Source organism: Anas acuta, chromosome 7 (assembly GCF_963932015.1).
Source record: "Anas acuta chromosome 7, bAnaAcu1.1, whole genome shotgun sequence".
NCBI lineage: Eukaryota > Metazoa > Chordata > Aves > Anseriformes > Anatidae > Anas > Anas acuta.
In genome coordinates, this window is record NC_088985.1 from 31,257,175 (window position 1) to 31,263,368 (window position 6,194).

The window sequence follows — 6,194 nt, forward strand, 5'->3', positions numbered from 1 at the left end:
GCACTCAGCAGAGTAACCACAGGTGTAGCTAGGAGCCAGGGAAAGATCTTGCTTCCTCGTAATTGCCAGGTGGCCTCTGCTGAGACAGATTAGGTTCCAGCCCAGGTGCCTGATGCTCATCAGCTCAAGCAGGTGACCACCTGAGATCAGCATGCCCCTGACAGCTTTCAGAGCCCCACTTCTAGAGCAGCCTATCTGCCTTTTCCCTTGAACTCTCTACTTCACACTGCTTTTTTTTTTTTTTTTTTTTTTTTGTTTCATTCTCCTCACAAACTGAACAGGGCAGTGTTTTGGGGGTATACAGTTACTCGCTTTTCTAAGACAGGTCAGTCAGTTGTTGATGGCTTCTAATGATTGCCGCTGATGAATTTGTTACAGAGTCTGTATCTATACTGATAAACAAAAGAGGTCCAGGGGGATATCAGCATCCTCAAGGACAAGGGATTCAGTCTTGCTTAGGGCCCATTCCCTCTTGATAGGCTGACTTGGCACCTCACTGGGGGTGGCTCTGGGCATCTCCTAGGCATGAATAAAGAGACTCAAGAAGGCTAACACCATGTGTGTGTGTGCAGCTGTATGCAGTGTGGGCTTATGCACCACATGGTTGTCTCTGATGCATTGGATGGTTTCAGTTATACCCTTCAAAACCCAGGCCTGATCTTTTCCACATCCTTTTTCTTTTAATTTGCAGAGATCCTTTGATGGTGGCAGAGAGAATTCACAGTTCCGAAGCATCCTCATTTGTGTGTGTTACTGCTTTTCCCATCATACTGTCTACTCCTGCAGGCACTGGTGAAACCAGAGGTGTGTTTGTTCTCACTCCACAGTACAAGGGAACGAGGCTTTCTACATAAAATCCTGGGGCCAAAAGACTTGCTAGCTACTGCCAGCCTAGGAAGGCACTGTGATATCAGCAGAGCCATTCTGGCTGCTGAAGCTCTAGTCAGGTATTACCGGGTCAGCAAGGAATTTGATGTAGCACCCTTGATGGACCTTTCATATTTTTTACTCTTTTTTATTTTTTCTGTGAGGAAATAAAGCTTTAAAACTGCTAAAATATTGTCGGACTTGTCTTATTGTGTGTAATTTTGAAGCATTTGTTCCAGGCACACTACAATTTTTGCCATTTAGTGATTACCTTTATCTGCGAAGCCTTTTCTCATGTGCCCTTGTGTAGCGCTTTGGGAGATTGTCTGATGTGAAAGGCACTATTACACATTGAACTGATTATTGTTGTTTGTTGCTGTTAACACAGACAAGAAACCCTCCTGGCAGGGAAACAACTTCTTTGCTAATAAGTATTCATAATTTGTATCTCAGCAAAAGATGTAAACATATATTATCATTAAATAGGCTGTAATTTTAATTGCCTATAAATGTTATTAATTCTGATTGTGATTATTCAATAGGTAATAAAGATAAAGGCTGTCAAAATTAATTAAGTACATATTCATTAAATTCAAGGTAGCTTCAGTTTCTTTATTGCACAAATACAATTAACACTTAATCTGAATCTCAGTAAGTTACATAATCATGTGACTCAAAATAAAGGGAGGATACAACCTTGGCCTTTTACTTTTTACATGGGAAAACATTAATGATGCTGACATTGGAGACAATTAGACAGTGTCGGCCAATTGTTTTTAGTCAGCTTTCTCTCACATCTGTGGTGTCTACAAGCAAGAAGGGCCATTGTTTCTGCAGGCCTCCGTCGCGCTTTGGCTCTTTGTGCTAACCGTCAATCTCTTGCTGAATATCAAAGCTGTGAGGAAATTAGAACAGACCAGCTCTACTGCACCACACTAAAGCTTAGCAGGGTGCATCCACTATGCTACTAATTAGGCAGTGGCCAACAAAATAACCTGTCAATGTGTGCTTGCCATTTCCCACACACCTGCATTTCATACACTAATAAGCGTACAGCCAGGGAGAGAAAGGGATAACTGCTGAAGTGTGAAAAATGAACAAAATATAACAATGTTTCTCTCCCCACCTATACTACTGCCAATTACCATTTAACATTAGGTAGAATCAACATGTCGGAAGAAATACAATACAGTATCTGAAACTAAAGAGGGGGTAGGACGGGGCAAAGCCACACATAGAGTGTATTAATGTTTGCTGCAGAACGCCACACTAAGTGGAATCTCTCGTTATTTGTATGAACTGGGAGGTTGAAAATGATCGTGATTAGGGTTTTTCTATTCACGTCAACCGAGGGAGAAATCCATATTTTAGCTACATACCAAAAATGAGTGAATAAACACTGTAACGAATGACGTCCAGTGCTCCACTAACAGACCCCATCCTTCACATACATCAGTTCAGCTAAGCCAATACAGACTGGGCTCTTAGTCTCTGTCTTATTTGCTTTCATTCAGTTTCACAGAAACTTGGGTGTGCCATCCTTCCAGAGGAATCATATCAGTCAAGATATTGGTACCAGGTTGCCTGGAGGACTTGCTGCATTCATGCTATTATTTCCTGTCATGAGTCTTTTTCCTACCAAACACACGGTTAAAAAAACTTCTAGAAATGACTTTTCATTCCAAGAGATAAAAATATGCGAAACTGCACTGTTATTACTATTATGAAAGGGGGAGGAGGGATGTTTATGTGGTGATTACAAATATTGTATTCGAAAAAGACTCATCCTCAAAATACAGAAATCAGTCTCATTACAATCTTTATAACATAGTATCGCTTAGAATTCACAAAACTCCCACTTACAAGCCTTTGTAAATTACTGGGTTTCGTACAATAGTAATTCACACACCATATATTTCTTTCCCTTTCCCTTGCTTTAATGCCTGATCAGATTGCAAGAGTGATGATTTAGAAGTGATAGGCACTGAAAACAAAGCAGGGCACGAGTACAGATATTAAGTCAGGTGCAAAATACCCCAGGCCAAGATGCAAAGTCCATTACCTCTACTGAGGATCTGGCTTGGCTTAATTCAACAGTTTGGATGTGGAGCCCTTTATTTTTTCCCCCTTTGCACAAACCCGAGGAGTGTAAATGCAAATTTACTTGTGTAAAACACAGCGATTCCCTTGTAGGTCTCCCTCCCCCTCCATCCCAAAGCACGTACTTAAATTCATTCTTTTTTCCCTGTAGGCTTGAGCTTTGGTGGATCAGGTGTATGAATGGCAGAATTCCCTCCAGAAAGCACCAAAATTTATGGATGTGTATGACTCCTGAGCAGCCATCCTTTAATGTATAGCTGAATTTAAAACAAGAAATGAAAACCAGAAGGGCCGATGCAACGTGCGGATGAAGCTGTTTTCCTCTACACGAAAAATCACTCCATCTCAATATGTAGGAGAAATGACTATATTGTTACGCTATCCTTGATGGAAATTATACAATAAAGGCCAATATTCAAATGGTATTTGTTAGATACTTTTGAACACCACTCTGCCTTTCATTAGACTTTATCCAGGAGCAGCATTTTCAATTATAAATAAAAACTTTCTCCGCCTCTTCCCACTTGAGCTCAAGTACAGAAGGCCCCTATTTAAAATGCAGCTCCCGAGCAGGCCACCAGGCCGCCTGTTCAGCTGCCAGTGGCTTTTGTGTACAAAGATGTTAATTGGTCCTAATCCCCTCCTAGAAGCTGTTTTGGTAGCCTGACCTGGCACCCCAAAGGACACCTTGGTGTGAAAAACTAAAGGGCCCATTCAAAAGAGAGTGAAAAGCGGCACTGAGCATTCCAACACATTTTAATTTCAGGAATTAAGAAAAGGGAGGGTGTAGCCGGAGGGTTGTGGCGGAGGGGGGACGGCACACATCATCCTCCTGGTTCAGAGCCGGCCGTACAAAGCTGTGGTGAAGCAAGCTCTGCAAACGCCCCTTCCACACAAAAAGCCGCGGCCTGTGGCAGGCCCAGGTTCGGATTCCTCTTCCACGTTGCAGTTGCTAACGCACAGACTGTGTCCTGTAGGGCCAGGGATGCATGGGCTGTGTCCAGGAGGGCCTATAGGGCCTGGGAAGCATGGCCTGTGTCCTATAGGGCCAGGGACACACGGACTGCATCCTGTAGGAGAAACCCAAACGCAACCCAAGGGCCGACACCGCTGCTCCCACCACCCGCAGGAGCAGGATAAGGCCAGGCCGAAGCATGCTTCCTGGTGTGTTCTTCTCGCCCTTTCCGTGGCACAAATAAGCAGCCAGGGCATGAAGTAGAGAGGACATTTCTATTAGGCACTTCCAGAGCAGCTGGGGTGGGGGGTGGGAGGAGGAATGAAAAAGGGGGGGGAAAAAAAGGCAGCTATTATGGCAAACTTATAATCAAACGTGCACAAGAAATGTTAGATATAAACACTCCCCCTTAGGACGTTGTAAAATGCTATCTGTTCAGCATGCCATTGTACAAAGTGTACATTTACAGCTTGGGTGGTAAATTATGCTAATAGAATGCACAAACCTCAACCGTGAGGTTTTGAATTTTTTGACACAGTTCACAGATCAACTTCATAGGTCAAAGGAGTTTGCCTCCCACAGGCTGATAAAGTAGAAAGATATAAAGTGTGTGTATTATTATAATCGCACTGAATGCAAGTTTTTAGATAGAATACATTTGGTATATTTTCATCTCTGCATTTGTTCGTAATGAATTTTTTTCATTGGACACTGCTCTAGGCAAGGGCAAAACACTTAGGAGACTCTTTTCATGGAAGTGTTTCAAGGTGTTAAACGTAAAAACCCAGTAATAAAAGCTTCCACAGAACATCAGTGTACACAGAAAAGAAACTACAGTAGCAATTCTTTCACCAAAGAACAACTACTCAGATGTACTTTTTCATGAGTGTTTGCAATGCAAGAAAAAAACCCGAGGCATATAAAATGACAGATCCCTTAACCAGCAGAGACTCACTGCTCAGAGAAAAATGACTTGTAGGAAGGTAAAAGACACAACAATCACACGATTACTGTCTAACAAACAAACCAGCCCTAAGAATGCAACATGCTGGAGAAATGCTACATACCCATTTGGGCAACACAGCAACATTTGGTGCTTTATCATGTTCGTCTACTAAAAAACCTTAACTGTTGGAAGGTCTGCAGCTAGGATTGCCAGCATTTTCCATGCTTGTATTTTGAAAAATGAGTGGGTTTAACCCCAAATAAAGAAACTATAGCAATGAGAAGTTCATCTAGTGTGGTTATCATTTTCAAAATGAACAACTGGTTCACGGCTGTCATGAGACAGGTGGCTCTGTCTTTGGCGTGGCACCTTCTGTGCCAGTGGCTTAAAAATGTTGAGGGAAGATATATGTACTAGGAACAGTGCAGGACCACAATATATCATAATGGCATTGAATGCTTTGTGGGTTTATTTCTATTTTAATTTACTTTTTAGCTGTACAAACAAAGGCAAGAAGAAGGAATTCAGAGCGGCTCTGGGAGCAGGATTTTGGCGGGGGGCAGAATGCTTCCATATGCCTGCCCTGAGGTGTGTGCAGGGAGCTCCAAGTGGGGTGTCTGCCCTTGGAAAGGGTGGCATATTTGAGGCATTCCAACATAAAAAGTTCTTGTTACAAACCAGGCCTGAAGTCACACCAGGTTTCAGCAGAAGAGAGTGAATGGACAAAGCAAGAAATGCTGCTGTGACCCCACCTGTGCCTCCCATGGACCTTGCAGGGCTCCAGAGTTGCACAGGATCCAGAGCAGGAGAAGTTTACTGCAAAGTGAGAGTTTTCCCTGAGAAACAGGCTGAATAAATAGGAAAAGGAAAAACAAAGTTGTATTAGTAGTTTTCTTTTTGAACATGAAGTGAAAAATAACTGCTCCAGAGCACCAGTTCTTGTTTTTCCTCAGGCTGCTTAAAGGGTGAGCATTCAGACAAGGCTTGTGGACTGGTACCGGCCTGAGATATGCGAAGCCGTGCTTTCCCCTCACTGCTACTGCACTAAAAAATAACAGGGAGAGAAGTGGCCTTTGAACACCACTCGGGGAGGTGAGTGCACAGTGTATACGTTGAACTTGTTTTTTCTCCCCATTCCAGTCATTTCCCTCTGCTCCCCCTCGCAGTCACAGCTCCAGTGGTATTTCAATCCAGTTAATCTATGTGTGTTGTAAATGTCACAGGGGTTAATCTCCAGCAAGCTTTTAAGAAAATAAATCAGCATTCTGACTGATTTGATACTTAAAAAAAGTTTCCACCCACTCTTCCTTTCTTCTCTTGATGTGG